Consider the following 17,084-nt stretch of genomic DNA (forward strand, 5'->3'; position numbering starts at 1 on the left):
TTGTCTCACCTGAGGAAAGGACAAAAGCCTGAAGTCACTGATGGAGGAAGCTGCCGGTCAGGTCCTATGCTGGGAAGGTTCGTAAGTGACAAGGCATTACTGCCAGGCCCTCTTACAAAGCCCGTCTCTCAAAGACAAAAGGCAGTCAAGCACGTGAAGAACTAAGAGACGCTGCTGAAGCCTTTGAGTCACGTTCAGAAGGAGAATCTTGGGGCTTCTTGAGTGGCTTTGGGGCAGCATGTTACGAACCAGTGTTCCCAGAGGAGAAGTGGTTGTTCCATTTGCTTCAGAGAATGTGACTGCAAGGCTGCTCCCAACGCTTCCACATTCTGACAGCTGGCTAGGAAATTGCACACCGTGGGCAAAAACTAGCTGTATGAACATGAGCCTGCATGAGCTTGGAGTCATCAGATGACTCCAGACTTAATCTACTTTTTCATTTAGAGAAACTCTCCTATCCTGAAGACACACCAATCTTCCTAATTGAGAAAAGATAAATCATGTTACCCAAATTGCTGAGATCAATATAGTAAAGAATACATCATGGAAATCACTCTAAAAGATACATACGAATGATAGGACGACTGCAGACCTACAGTAGGTTCAGCTTTTCTGGACTATTTGGAATATGTTGCTGCAATAACGTTAACACTGCTATTTTGCCCTGAAAAAGGGTGAAAGAGAATGGAGACATTATTTTCTATTAAGATCCTCATTTTGCTTGGAAAACTTTTTCATGTAGCCCAGGAGTTGGCAAACATTGTACAAAACGGCCAGTTAGTAAATATTTTAGACCGGTGGGCCACGTGACCTGCATTGCACCACTCAGACTTGTCCTGACAGTGAGAAAGTAGCCAGAGACTATGTGGGAACGAGTGGGCGTGCCTGTGTTTCCGATGAAATCCCATGCGTCGATGCAGGCAGTGGGCTGCACTCGGCTCCGGGCGCCATAGTTTGCTAACCCAGATTTAACCAGTTCCGTTTAAGAACAATAGGATTGAGCACCTCTGCACAAACTGGGAAGCAATGGGTATGTGTGCAGTAGCCAGGACACCTTTTCCAGGCTGGGCCCTTGCACCTATTTTAAGTGCAGCCAAAGCAGATTACTGGGAGAAATTGGACAAACAGCCTTGTTGCAGCAGGCAGATGTTAATAATACAACAACAGCACAACAACAAAACGCTCTACATGTTAAATCTCGCAGTTCTAAGGAAATATTTCCAAACCTTAGAGAGACAGAAGGAGGCCGGGAACAGAGGGCTTCCAATACCACAGCAACGGGGAAGGTGCCAGCAGCACCTCAGAATGCAACAACAGCGACACCGAAGCTTCAAGCTTTTGAGAGCCATTTACTGGTTTAACTCCCCTCATGAACCAATGAGGTGGTGCCATTTATTGCATTTTGCAGAGGTGGAGTGCAGAAAGGGCATGTAAGTGGTGTGTGCTGGGGTTTAAGCCCAATGAGTCCAGCTTCGGGCTGCTTTGGATCCCTTTGCACACACACCCGGGGCCTGCTCTGTGCCCCGTGCTGTTTACACCACCGATAACCTGTTCTCACACACGATCCCATTTCACAAGCCAGGGGGAGGTGCTGTTAGAACTCCCATTTGACAGATGAGGAAACTGAGGCATGGAGATGGTGAGAGCCTTTTGTATAGGAACTTGGGTTCTTGATGGCCAATGTCACTGTCGAGGGCCAGGAAGAAAACTCACTCTGCTGTGTGCTGCTCAATGAATTCGGCTCTGCAAGGCTGGCTTTCTAACTCAGGAAAATCTAATGCAAGGTAGTTACCTGACATTGCTTAGCTCTAAAATGTCCTGGAAAAAATGTATATGTTTAGGACTTTTGTGGGAATTACATATCTTAATTGGATAGTCACGAAGTTTGTCATGCGTATCTATTTCACACACACATAAGTGTAGAATTTATTGCTATCGGTAGAAGTTGTCTATTTCTACTTTATGGCTAATTATCCATACAGAGCAGTGTTTTGAAAGGTCCTTAATGATTCAGTATTGAATCAGTGTGGAAACACTTAGTCAGGGCCATGCCCTCTCCAAACGCTTTTCCTTAGTCAGCCAGATGCCCAGATTTTCTATGACATCTGAAATATCTTCTCGTGCCTCTCAAGAGAGCCTATTAGTGGCGCTCTAGGGAAAGCTTGTGTATCTCACATGAATGTAAACATTTCACAACTGTGGTTCCTTTGTCTTCCTTTTAAAATGAATGAGCTTCCCAGAGGACATGGTTTAACAAGCATTTCTCAAGGTGCAAAATGTACTGTAAGTTAGGGAAGATTCACTATCCACTGTGTTCCAGCTAACTTTCTTCGGATCCTCATTTTTTTTTTTTTTGAGGGGTGGGGTGGGGGAGAATGTCAGTTTGCTGTTCTACTGCAGAGGTTGAACTCTCCCCACCACGGCTTCCTTTTATGAGAATTTTAAATTGATGGCATCACTCCTTCTACAGTTTCGGGTTTTTCTGGCATTTCGCGTTAGGATTTCTTGGATGTTCATTCCTAGATAAATGCTTTGAAATGATCTTCTCCAGACTCATGAGTCAGTTTTCTAAGAATGCTCTCCAGGTGGCCTCGTCCAGGCTATCTGGACGGTTTGGGCTTGGACCCCAGCCCTTCAGTTCCTGTGGCTTTTGCACTCGAGCACGGGGTGTGGGGGTACAGCTAAGGTCTGGGCCAAGTAAGATTGGTCAGTTAGGGCCATGAGTGGGTTTACAGGAATTGCCATACATTCAGTGGATTTTAAGAGAGAAAGCAATGAAACAGATTTAATCCGTATTTTACACAGGTCAACTCTGGAAGTAAAGTGACCCCGGGATGAAATCAGTGTCACTGTCCTGCACAGAGTTTCAGGCACCTTCACTGCCTCCAGGTAATAAGGAAAGACAGTAAGAACACCGTGTCATGCGGTCACACGACTTGAGTCTATGAGGAAGCTACATCACTTTGAGTGGTTAGCACATAGAAACAGACCCAGACTGGTAATCTCATCACTTTCCTTTCACCCCTACACCTGTGAAAGCAGTGATGACCACTGAACAATGGGGAGCATAAGGCATAAGACCCCACAGAGGGGTCCAGGCAAGGCATCCAACTATTTACTGTAGTTTCTATAGCATGACACGGGGACTTGCCCTTTTACGATGGTTTCTAAGATTCTCTCAGCTGTCTTTTAAGCTGCCAAACAGCGTCCAGCCCGAGGTGCAGATGTGAAGGCACCACATGCTATAGACAATTATTCTGGCCAATAGATGCCATTAGGCCAGGTGACGGCCAGAATCACCCAGTGAATACTTGATGTGGGGGCCATCTTTCTCAGTAAGCCTGGAACATTCCATTTCCTGCACGATGAGTTCTCACTGTGGCACTGGGAGGAGATTAATGGGACCCAGGAAAGGAACGTATAGAGTATGTGGAACAACATTTATGTAACCTTGTGGCTCCCGTCCCTATAAAACCATCTTTTGCAGGCACAGTCATTCTTCTTCAAGACACCCACAGAATAGTTATTTCTTATTTTCTTACTACATCTTAGATACGCATTGGTTGAATATTTTTTCCCCATCTGGTGGGTCATATATGTTAGTAAATACTGAAAGATTCTAGTACTTTAAATTTTTTAATTAAATGACGCTAGTTATTTCCTTAGTCAACTAAATAATTATTAAGTTAAATACTGTTGTATTCTTTAGATTCAGATACTGTGTCACAACACTAATCAGGTGAGTCAGGTGGTAAATGTCATATTCATCTATGACTGCTCTTACCAACACTGAGGCAAGAAGACTTTGGGAATGTGAGGGGGGATGCATTATACTCATTAATGAATATCTCATTAATAATATTTGCTGCATTATAATGGGCATAATTTATTAGCCAATATTGCTAAAGAGCCTAATGATTCAGTGGTATTTACATTATGCATATGAGCATGAGAAAATATTTTATCTCTAAATGGTTTGACATATGCTCCATACTCTTCCAGTGAGTTGGGACAGAGAACAGCTCCGTCTTTAAAGAGCTCATTCTCTAGTTCAGCTGTTTTAAATGACTCAAATTGGGACAGCAGCCAACCGGTATAGCATTTATGATAATTTACGCTGAAATATCATATGCAGCACATAAAAACGATGTCTGGGTAGTTTAGACAGTACTATGATATCTTTCTTTAACTGCCCCTATGATGTAAGGTCTACATATGCACAAGTAGCCATGAGAGAATTGCATTAGTCTTCACAGACAAAGCAAAGAGCTCTGTGGGAAATCCAATTCCTTGAACAGAAGAAAAGGATCTCCTAAAGAAGAACAAATAAAGGCGTCTGAAAATGGTGAGACCAGTAGAGGGCTGAACACAGTCTCATGCGTGATGCATGGTGTATTACAATCTAATAGGCATTACATGGCATGAGACAGGCTGTGCAAAATCTCACTGTCCTCGAGAAACTGCTATATATTCCAAGTCCCGGACAGTCTGCAGCCAGAAGAAAAGGGCTGATGCATCGAATCCCAAAGCCTTCTAATCTACTGAGTTCCAATAATACTAGTAATGATCATGAGATAACAAGGTGTTCTATCTGTCCTCACTCTTTAATTCTCACAATAAAGCTATACGGTAGGTATGAGTATTATACCCATTTCAGAGACAGGAAACCAAGGCACAGAAATACCAAGTAATATGCTCAAGGACATGCAGGAGCACGTGGTGGAACCAGGATGCCTGTGCAGGGCCCTGGCCTGACACCTATGCCCTGGGCCACCTGAGGCCCACCACTGAGAGGCCAGCTGGAGGCATGTCACAAATTGAAGTCACAACAGCCACTAGGACAGTGTGGCTGACGGCCAGTCCTGGAGAAACCCTTCGCAAGCATCCCTGCTGCAGGCAGGAGGACATCACTGTCTGCAGAGATAAGCAATGCTTTTGGTCCTCCCTCTACAGACCAGATTCTGAGTTAACATCTTTGGTAGCCACAGGCGGGCCACACCACTTCGATAGCTTTATAAAGAAAGCACATCTTTCTGAAATGTTCTCTTTTTACATTAAAAGTCATGGTAGAGACTTTGGGAAAGATGGTACAAGTGAAGGAGTACAGCGATTCCTTTTTCCCCAAAACAAATAAATGGCTGAGAACTGGTGAATGTAGTGAAAGAACCAAAACAAGAGGACTGCTCACACAGCAAATCATCTGTATTGGCTCCATTAAATACTTGGAACGTGTCTGCTGCAGGAACAAGGCCAGGAGGAAGGACACCAGGTCCACTGAAAGCTATGAGAGGCTGAGATGCAAATGCCGGGGTCAGAACTGAGCTCAGGGGGGAAATGTCCATGGATGAGTATAGAGCAACCTTTCCCCTACCAAAATGTACATGCAAAACGGACATACAACATTCAAAAGAAAGATAAGGACAATAAGAAAATTTTCTGGAAGAAGACTTTTATCAAATACAATTCTACAAATAAATCACACTGTCAGAAATTGAAAAAGAGAGTAAGAATTCTATGAAGCAAGGCATCAAGGAAGAGATCAGATGACAGGAAGACATTAAAGGGAATGAGAAGAGAAGTGACAGAAGGACACTCCCAGGTATGCAAGGAGTTAGGAGATCCATGATTTAATTATTCTTCTCGGAAAAATCTCCTTGAGACATACTCCTGTTGCCCAGGAACAGACTTAAACTATTGAACTCAAGAATGAGTAAGCTATTGTATGAAAAGACTGGCAGTCACTTTAGCCATTTAAATAGGTAAATAACTTAAATAACTATGGTCAAGATTATAACAGAATCAACAAGCTACTGTAATTGAAAGGACACAGGTTATGATAATACTACTACTAATTCTAATAATACTAATAATCATCATTATAGAAATAGAAATCAGAAACCTGCACTTATAACAAAGATTGTGGCCTGAACTGAAGTGTGAAGAGCAGAGATTTAAAGTAGAAATGTGCTAGTTGCCTTATTTTGCCTATAAAAAAAGAGTAGTTTACGCGTATTATTTTAAGTTGTATAGGTAACTAAGCTAGATTTAGACACATACTGTACATCCTCTAAATAATGAGAGGGGTAAACAAGAGAAGAAGGCCATATATCAAAAGTTAGAAAAGTAGCAGTAGAGACACATTAAATAACTACAAATAGGAAGCAAACTTAGATAAAAAAAATAATATAAGACTTATCTATTGAAAGATAGCACACAAGCTCACAGACCAATCCTCTGGAAATGCATGCAAATCATAAAGAAAATACCATCAGAATAAAGCCACCAGTGCATTGAGGAAAATGTAGTGATCAGCTGGGGTTCAGGATAGGAATGCAAGGATGGTGCAGGTGACCCTACGTCCCAGGTCTCATTCATCTTAGGCTGCAGGATGGCACATATCTTCTTCACACATTTAATGTCCCAAGTGCTCTTGTGTTTGGATGATGGGAATGTGCCCTGGTTCAAGTGTCCGGTGACTTCAGGGGCTGGCGTGGTATCACATACATAAACACACAGAGCTCCAGTCCACACTCAAGGTCATCTGGGCTACCCCTTGGCTCCTGTGAGCTTCCATCTTTTGCCTGTAAAGCCCATGGACCTGTGTGTCTAGATAAGGCTAAGTTCTTGATCAAAGGAATATTCACTGAGATTTTAGGGCTCCAGATACTGAGATGACAGTGTCCTGTGGGCTTTCTGGGTATTTATTACATGTATATATTTTCCTAATACACATTCATACACATTTATACATATGCACACACATACATATATACATATATATATATATATATATATATATACGCATATATATGTCTATACATACACACATATATGTGAAACCAATAAACGTAAAGAGCTGTGAGACATATTTTCATATTGATTCATTTACACACACAATTCACACAACTGTCTGATAGATGGTGTAAGCATTTCTTTGATGATTTTTTGACAATGCCATCTCCAATGGCCATCCACCCGAGTCTCTTCATCTACACCACAGCGTAATCACAGTATCTATTTATGGTGTTTTTGTGAGGATTACCAAGTTAATCCCTCATTATGGTAAGCATTAGATTACTGCCAGGTACTGTTGTTTTATTATTATCATCATTACCATCATTGGAACAGATGATATAATTGTGGTAGAGTTTATGTAATTTAGGACAACCCCCTCTAAGAAGAGTAAAATCAAAACTGGGAACTTGAAAATAGAGAAACCTTAAAGTTTCAGCCTTGCTGGCTCCATGTAACCCCCTGTGGACATTTCTACTTCTCTTTTCACAGTGACTGTTTATGATCTGCTGGTGAATATCACTGACTATACGACAAATAGTGAGATGAGCACTTTCTAACTGTAATTCAACTTGTCTTCATGTCACCCATGGAGAGAGGGGGCAGGGAGACCAACTTTTCTTGTTGGCCTGGGACTGACAGGGTTTCCAAGACATGGGACTTGTAGTTTTAAGACCAAGACAGTCCTGGGTCATCTGGGATGAGTTAATCACCCTTGGGGTAATTTCTTTTCTTTTCTTCTCTATTAAAACAAATTTAACCAGAGGCTTGTATAAAGATTTCCAATATTTTTTCTCCATATTTCAATTGCCTTAGCTTCAATTTTTCACTGCTAATTATTATACTGATGCCCCAGCCATGTGCATATTTTCAGTATCTTACGACCATTTAGTTGTCTCTCTAAATAACAACAGAGATCTTTAGGGAAACACAGTTGAGCGAGTACACATTTTTGTCTCTGTTGCCTTCCTCAATTCTAATGGAGGCCAGGAAGGAGTTTTCCCCCTAGAGAGACTGACGTCGGTGCTAGAGACAGGACAGGTGTTAGAACAGGAAGCTCTGAGAATCCCAGCCCCAGCCACCTTCCCTTCTGTGCTCCAGAGAACTGGGCATCCATGGTGGTCCACTCCCAATGCACATACATCTGATGACAGGACCCTTCCCTGGAGAAATGGATGGTCCTGGGGGAGAGAATCTGGGAGGTGGAAGAGCAGTGGAAGGAGCCTGTCTCAGCACAGAAATGGCCAATCAGCCTCTCGGTGCTTCAATCTCAACATGGCTAGATAGACAAAGATTATTAGGTATTGGAAGAAGATGTCAGCATGCAAGACAACAGGAAAAACCAGTAACCACTAGAGAAACGAATATGGAGGGAGCAGACTCAACAGGTAAGAGGAGAGAGACAGAGAGAGAGAGAGAGAGAGAGAGAGAGAGAGAGAGAGAGAGAGAGAGAGAAAGAGAGAGAGAGAGAGACACACACACAAAGAAAGAGAAAGGAAGATAGAAAGAAATGAAGAACATGACAGTGTTCTCAGAGACAAGAGGGAGCAGGATAGATGCCTTAAAAAAGAGGGAACAATTGAAGACCACAAAAGTAAAAAAGCATTTGTCAAGTATTAAAAAGAATAATAATAAACAAAACAAAGACAGCAGAAGATCTGAAAGATAAAAATCAAAGAAATTTCCCAGAACAACAACAACAAAAGACATGGACATTTGGAAAGAAAAGAAAAGAACATTAAACCCTGAATCTGGCATATTTAAGAATTCAGGAGACAAGAGTGTAAAGAATGATGGGGAATGGTATTGAAACCCTTTTTCCCCAAGTTGAAAGGGCCCACTATGGACTCAGCAAATGAATGAAGATACAGTGAGATGAAAAGCACCTTAGAAACCCAGCAATAAAAAAAACCACAAAACAAAACAAAACAAAACAAAAAAACCGAGGCTTCCAGAAAGGGAGAGAGCAATATAATCAGAATAGCAGCAGACTCCTTGGCAGTCACAGGAGCTGGAAGACAATGATGTCATGCCCATAACACTCCAAGCCAGAGTGAGTCCTACCCCTGAATTCTGTTCTCAGACTCAATGTCTTCTGTAAAGCGGAGAAAGTTCAACTCCCAGAAACTTGGTCAGACAGTGGAAAGAGGTGATTCCCCAAATGTGGTGTAAATAAGACAGGCTATGGCCTGTTATCCAGGAAACATATAGTCCACATCAAAGAGAAAAAAGGTGAGTCCCGGGATGACAGGTGCAGGGTAGAACAAGAGATGGTGGCCCCAGGGACGAGGTCCCCGGGGAAAAGGAACTGAGAGGTTCTCTGATATGTCTGACTGTGGGGCAGTGCTGCCAGAAGCCTGGGGCAGCCTCACCATCTCCTCCACCTGTCTACCCACACCTGCGACACCTGGCCTCATTATTCCTGTCTCCTCTGCCTTGCCCTGTGTTCTTCCTTTTTATCCATGGCTCTCATCACCTTCCAAAATATGCCATCGTTTAAACAACAGATTACGCTTATTGCTGACTGTGTCTCTCCTCCAATAAGCTCAAGGACAGGGGCCTTTGTTTACTCACTAACGTCTCCCAAGGACTGACGCACAGTAGGCCCTCAACTTAATGAAATGTATCAATGCACTCAATATGTATTTTGGGCATTACATAAGGAAACCAAAGGAGACAAAATTCAGGCAATTAACTTTTTGAAAAATAAAATGTTATATACAAAAAGACACAGAATCAGGGTGTTCTACTTAGCCAGCAAGGGCTAATAACTAATGATGCGAACAATGAATCCTAATGCGGTATCACCTCTTGGAAGGATGGAGACAAGAGAGAGCTTAGTGATGAGGGTGATAAAAAGTGAGGCAAAGGGGCTATGTCATCCCCTGTGGTGGGTAAAAGAATAATCTCTAAAACCAGTAAATAGAAACATGATGGTTATGCATATTATTTAGAAATACCAGAACAGAGGGCCTGAAATGGTTGGTCCTGTTCAGTGGGTTTGGGGTGGGCCGAGGGAGGCAGGATCAGGACTGTGGTTTCTCATAGTGAGTGAGCTATAACGTACAATATGCCTTTCTATCCTATTTGCATGTAGTTAATAAAATAAATGTCAATTAAAGTATAATAATAAGTGTCAGAAGCAAAAACCTAGATTTAGTTTAAATGTTGAATTTTGAGAATTTTCATGGAGGCTTCTCTCTAGCCCTCTTTTTTATTAGGGAAATATGTAATAAGTGCATCCAAAATTAAAAATCCCTTATTGTTGGAATTTCACTTGACATAAAAGTGTAAGAAGACTGCAGTAATGTGGCAGCTGGAGATGGAAGGGGAATTCTTGCGTGGATTCTCATTTTGCATTGGACCCAGACAAATGTAAACATTCTAGGAGACTGTAGTGTCTCCTTTGTGACAAATGCATTCCTGGTGACCACAGTCAGAAGCATATCAAGAATTTGTTTTCCGTCTCAGATCTTTTTGCCCTGAACATATATGGAACCTGTAGGAAAACAAGTTGAACTTGAAAAAGTTTTATGCTCTTGTGTGATCCAATTTTTTACCATGCAACACTATTTCTTCTTTGAAATGAGATCTTGTCTTGAAAGTGGTATTTTAATTCAAACTGTAATTTATCTAAACAAATGAGTTTGAGGATCTCTTTGGTTCTGGGAATGTTATTTAAAAATCTATGCATGCTTATAAAAATGCAATGAAAGATGTATAACATTTATTGGAATTGTTACAAATAAAATAAGGACTGTTTAAGCAGAAACCCAAGGAAACCAAAGAAGGATGAGAATTCTAAGGTATAGTGGAATCATATTCAGACTTGTGGAAAAATCTCATAGCCACATAACAAAATCAAGGCATGAGTCTTATTTTCCTTCTATACCTGAACAACTCTCTAAGGGGAAATTCTCAAGTCTCTACAACCGAGGAAGATGCTTGGCAAAATCATGGTTTACAGGTGACTTTGGAACGACAACACATCAACACGTCAATCAAAACTAACCTGGACGCTTTAGCAAATGCTAATGTGGATGGCAAAATAAATTATGAAATTCCTGTATCAAGTTTAGAAATCAACTAGTTTGGTTTCCTTCTCACGCTAAAACTCTTTCAAGGTTATATGAGTTCACTGCACTCATTTGCTCAATTGCCCTAGTCTTGTAAGGTCACAGATTTCCTTCCTTCCTTCCTTCCTTCCTTCCTTCCTTCCTTCCTTCCTTCCTTCCTTCCTTCCTTCCTTCCTTCCCTCCCTCCCTCCCTCCCTCCCTCCCTCCCTCCCTCCCCCCTCTCCCCTCCCCCGTCCCTCCTTCTCTTTCTTTTCTTTCTTTCTTTCTTTCTTTCTTTCTTTCTTTCTTTCTTTCTTTCTTTCTTTCTTTCTTTCTTTCTAATTTTTGTGTGAAATTCTTTCATGCAGGTGAGGGGGTGGGCAAAAAGGAGAAGGATTCTGGTGGGAAAAATGATTGAATATGGACATTCATCATAGGCAGGCTACATGGGAGAGATGTTTGCATATCAACACCTCTTTCAAGGTGGTGTCTAAAGAAGAGTTTTAAGTAACCAAATTTGAACTGAAAACATCATTAAGAAATGTTTGTTTGATAGTCAATTCAATATTCGAACAGCTCCCTATAAGTGACCCTCCTCTTCCCTTCCCTTTGTCTTGCCCTCCTGAAAATACAACGCGAAACAGAGGACACTGGCCTGACGTGACACGGTGCTGTTAGGTTTCAGTTCACTGAAAGAATAGCCTGGGTCTCTGGTTTTTAAAGTCATGTTTCACGAAACATGCAACCTTTGGGGGGTTTGACTTTTAATATGAACAAGGAGCTCCCTTGTCCAGTACCCCCGAGAGTTTACCCAACATTCTCAGCACAGTCATGGGCCTAGGAGACTCCCTGGGGGCAGAGCGCATGCTTACAGGTGCTTCTCAGAAGGTGGAATGTGGCGTGAGCTCTGCCCAGACACTGGACGCCAGGGGAGTGGTCTCCAGCAGGAGGGGATTCCTGCTGCCTGGTCAGGTCACTGCCCACCTCACTTTCTCCTTCTCCCTCAAGGTAGCAACTACTTCTCCCTTTCATGCTTAGGTACGACTTTGCTTGTTTCACTGGGAAAAGGAAAAGGATGAGTAAGTCTACATCGTCTCCCAGTCGTGTCCTGCTCCCTTCAGGGGCCGACCCTCATGGGTACCTGCCACATCTGCGTACTCCACCCTCCGGCCCATCGTTTCCAGAGGCACACAGACAACTGCATGTGAACTGCAGAGAAACAGCAGCAAGCCCTCCTTTCCTGATGTGATACAATCAAGATCCAACAGAAATACGACCAACCTATTTATGCAAGGCGCAGAAAACACTAATACAGACATTGAAGAGTAAGAAAATGAAGGAATGTAAGGCAGGCCCCACACAAATGAATAAAAGCTAGTACCAGAATATTAATTTTCAAAGAAATAAAGCATAAGCTGAAAAGCAATATTAGGGATATGGATAGCCATTATTTAATGATAAAGAACAATTCATGCAGAAGCTACAACCTTACCTAACAACATCAAGGGGCATTTTAACATAGCTGACAGGATAAATTGAAAAATAAGCAGTCATCAAGTGAGATTTAAAAATACTTTTCAGAGACAGATACACAAAACAGACAAAAAAAATCAGAACATATTTGAATAAATAACTAAGGAGCTTGATCTGATTGTCATATAAATAACCTTACTCCAAAACAGCACACACATGCCTTCATTCCCACAGGAAACATTTATAAAAACTCCCATTACCAAGCCATAAAGGAAGTCTTCAAAATGCTAAAAATAAAAAAATTTTAACTCTTTCTTTGATCTCAATGTAATAGCATCTGAAATAACAAAAACATTACCCTAATGCCTCCATAATTCTGGAAGAGCAAAACCATGATAACATGAAATAATTTACAGATCTGAGAGTAAAGCAATCCTGCCTAATTGTATCTAAAAACAATACTTGTGTTATCCCCCAAACGTCATGATCCTGAGTGAAGTTTCCAGTTTTCAATAAATATTTCCAGAAGTACTGATTAGTATACTTGCTGTGGATAAGTGGATTTAGATATAGATTTGTAGCAAAATTTCTTCCTTCCTTCCTTCCTTCCTTCCTTCCTTCCTTCCTTCCTTCCTTCCTTCCTTCCTTCCTCCCTCCCTCCCTCCCTCCCTCCCTCCCTCCCTCCCTCTCTCTCTCTCTCTTCATTTCTATCTATATCTATTTATATCTATCTATCTATCTATCTATCTATCTATCTATCTATCTATCTATCTATCTATCTATAGGTTTGTTTTTCATTTTCATTACAAAAATATTTGAAGCATATTCCATACTGTGTATTGTTAGAGGATGGTTATGCTGAGTATGGGGCGGGGACTGGTGAATTTTAGAGTGAATAATGCTAAGGCCTGGAGAACAGGATAATGAAACTTATGAAAAACGTAGGTATTATTTAACCTACATAACAAGGTAAGTTCTCTGAAAAACAGTAGTATTCCCAAGGTATCTTTCTGCTTTTGCTCATATGGATAAATACATACGTACATAAATATATAAATACATAAATATAAAACACACACACACACACACACACACACACACGTAAACAAATAAGCAGACAAATAAAATTCCCAAAGTACAAAATGTTTTCCAGAACTACCTAAGGGAGATTTTCAGGTGTGCAAAGACAAATCCCCATCCAGAAAGCTAGCTAATTTTTATATCCCCACTGCTTCTGCAGTGGTTTCCACATGACTGTTTCAGTGGCTGAGGAAACAGTCAGTCTCGTGTGGCTAATTCTGTTTGTCCACGTTTGTAACTGCACCTTCACTAGGGTTGTACCCTAATAAATGTCTTTATAGCTTGAGTGCCTTTTAAATTCATTGTTTTGGTCTTAAGTGACATCTTTCCTGGGGGAGACACAGTAAGACACTGTCTTTCATACCAAGATATTGTCACACCTTGGTGATTGTATCGTGTCAAGTCATGCTCCTCAAGCCTGGACTGGTGCCGTCACACTTGAGCTGAACATCTCTCCAAGAGTGTCAGTGACAGAGATGCTGCAACACTTCGAGCTTCCCTGATTAATCGGAGAAAGTTGGATGCCTTTCCAATGGGGACACAGTGGCAGCAGCCCACGGCATCTAAGAACAGCAGGCTTGACCCGAGGGAAGTGGCGCTGGTGGGTGTGAGACACAGGTAAGGGTCCCTGGCACAGTGGGCTCTCTCCCAGAAGAACAGGCCATCTGCACAGATTCTGTAAAGCCCTTTTCACCATGATTCCATTCATCTGTGAGTATTAAGTTCACCAAAATTGGCACTCATCCCATTAGAGAAAAGAAAAGAAAAGAAGGCAATGGCACCAAATAGCCTATATCCTTCACATCACCACTGTGGTGTCATGCACAGACCTACACCATGCAGGCACTGTAGAATAGCATTCCTTTCTTGAGAGTAATGGAGAACTGATTTACTGAAAAAAGAAACATTCTAACACAGTTCCCAGATACCCCAGAAAACAATGTTGAAATAGAGGAGGTGGGGAGGGTGGGTGGTGGTGCTGGGCAGGGCCAGCCCTTTAATCTGTGGAACCCAGTGCAAAATGAAAATCATTAGACATGTCAAGTTGACCACAGCAGAGAATTAAACTAAGTGGAGACTCTTCTGAGCCCAGGTAGCCAGTTCTGTTCTTAGTTTATTCTGTGACTCAATGATTAAATGAACTGAAATACTCACTTCTTTGGCATTCTCGAGAGTCAATACCTTTCATACACAGGTACTGCCTAAGGAATCAGGGTCCTTTCCATTCCCTTGGTAACCTATACACTGGGGTGGTTAGTTTTGTCATGGATGATAGCGAAAGGAGATAAGACACACAAAAAATAACTGTCCCTTTCCTGTCACTAAAAGTGTTACTACAAGAACATTAGCATTAAAGTGTTCCTGCTGAATCGTATCTCTCATTTCCGCAGTGTGCAACCAAATGACTGTAGTCACTGACCTACATATCTGGGTTGTAAAAGACATCGTTCTGCTAACGGGTTGAAAAGGAGTCACCAAAGTATGGGCAGCAGTAACACGACCATCCAGAGGTCAAGGGCAGACGACTGCAAAGAGGGGCCATATTTGCACAGATCCGTACGATGAGCAAACAGGGCACTGAGTCGCAATCTGTTTCTTCTAAACTCTCGCTCTGCATTCCTAGAAGAATATAGCAGAGCGGGGGAAAGTATCCTTTTACCATCTGGAAGGTATTTCCTCCGGTATCTTCATTCTGTTGTCCAGGAAGACACACATACTACGTGTTTATGCTTTGAACACTAGCTGGCTAACATACATGACATGAAGAGCCAGTCCACTCAGACACACTGAGACATAGAAAGGAAATATGCAGCTGGGTGATGTATAGTTCATGTTTCAAAAGCAAGTGATAAAAATGCCTGATTGATGCTAAAACAAAGATGGAGGAGAGCTGAGCCATGGGAGGGCTGAGTGCTGCTCATCTGTCCCCAGGCCAGTGCAGAGCCAGCCTTCCGGGGCCAGGGGGGAGCCTGGGGGCTGTGTGCCCTGGACCGTGGCCCCTGCCTGAGGACAGCTGGGAAGTGCTGCGGCCCAATCATTCGGCCATGACGCTCCTGCTGGCTGGAGCCAAGCAGACTTTTTACGATTATCTTCCTCCAGCAAGGGGGCTCCCTGGACTCCCAGCACTCTGTCCCTGGTGGAGATTTAGGACCTGAGGGACCTCATCCTGCTAATGACCCAGTGGCTTGACAGTACTCCCGCTCTGACATTGCCCAGGCATTTGGAGGCTGTCGGAGGAGCTCAGGGGTTCGTACCCGCATAGCAGTTTTTCTTTTCCATTTTAGTTAAAAATGAGAAGGCTGTGAATGAAGATGTTTTAGAAATAGCACTCCCCAATCCTTTTGGAACCCTCCTACATATTGAACATGAAACACCAAGTTGCACCCCCTGAACCCTTCCATCCAGTCAGCCAAAACGATGTGGGAGCGTGAGCTAGTGCAGTCACTCAGCGCAGATGCCTCTGCAAGGACACCGCAGGATGCCGGGGATTGGAGGGGCCCCGACACCTCGCGTGAGACAGACTCTAATAAGAAAGACACGCTCTTATTGTCAGAAAAGTAAAGCTGGGGCTTTCTGCCCAGTTAATCAGGAATAAAAAATTGTCAGTGTTCTGGGCAAGAGAAATGCATCTTATGTCTCAGAGGGATACAGACCAACTTTTAAATTAAGATCTACTTTCCCAATTCAATTGTTAAAACAAAAATCCACCAGGATTAATGCATGCAATGTAGGTTCATTCTTCTGTGTTTCGTCATTGGTAGTTTTGCTTCACAGGCTGAATAAATAACTGATGTGAATTTGTTTTTCCTTTTACAGCAACATTAAAATAGCCAAGATTTATGAGTATTTAGCACATGTCCTGAGAGTTTTTATGTGCATTCCCTCAACACATCATCCCCCTATATCACCCTGATCATATGTAAGGTGGGAATACAAAATGGGGTTTGCACCCAGGTTGGTGGCTGCACAGCCCCCACCTTGAACTAGGTACTGTCTGCCCAGCGTGCACCCCACACCCTCCGGCCCATCGGCGTGACCAGGCGGACAAAGTCTGCTCCACAAAGAGGTGTGGGATAGGAGCTGGGATATTCATTCCACCTGTACAATAGGAACCCCCCAAGTGGATACCCACGGCCTCAGTGGGCGACGGGCCTTAAGCACAAAGCCCTCATGTCAACTTTGACCAAATCTCTCTCAATACCAGGATGTGTGGCTTGCTGGCTGAGTAGCCCCGACTGAGACAGGGTCCATGACTCTGAGGTGGCAGGTAGACTGGGGCTGGGAGGGCGGGATCTTTTCCAGCGAGGCCGCTCCTGCACCGTGGTGGGAAGAAAGGTCTCGGCCGCTCAAGTGCTGCCATGTGGCCTCGTCTCTACGCTGTGCAGAGGCCAGGGACCACAGAGCTCAGAGCAGAAGGCAGACAATGCCTGTCACACTCCTGTGTTTTACTGTGTCCAGTAAAAGCAGCCGCTTTATGATTTGAGGCACAGTTCAGCAAACATGGGATCCATTGGCCTGTTATTCCGGGTCTTTAAAACCAAGACGTATGAGACTGTCTTGTATTCAGAGCCTCAGCTGTCTGAGGCTCTCATTGGAGTTAGACTTTCATTCCATGTACAGTGGTACCTCGCTTTTTGGATGTCTCTATTGACGAACATTTTGGTTTATGAATGCCATACATTT

At 42.7% G+C, this 17,084-nt stretch overlaps 1 protein-coding gene across 2 annotated transcripts in view; it reads right to left on the reverse strand.

Moving 5' to 3' along the window:
* The window catches only part of ADAMTS16 (ADAM metallopeptidase with thrombospondin type 1 motif 16), a 131,924-nt gene that overhangs the window by 23,798 nt on the left and 91,042 nt on the right, over positions 1-17,084 (reverse strand). The window lies entirely within an intron of this gene.

Source organism: Rhinolophus hipposideros, assembly GCF_964194185.1.
Source record: "Rhinolophus hipposideros genome assembly, chromosome: 7".
Taxonomy (NCBI): Eukaryota; Metazoa; Chordata; class Mammalia; order Chiroptera; family Rhinolophidae; genus Rhinolophus; species Rhinolophus hipposideros.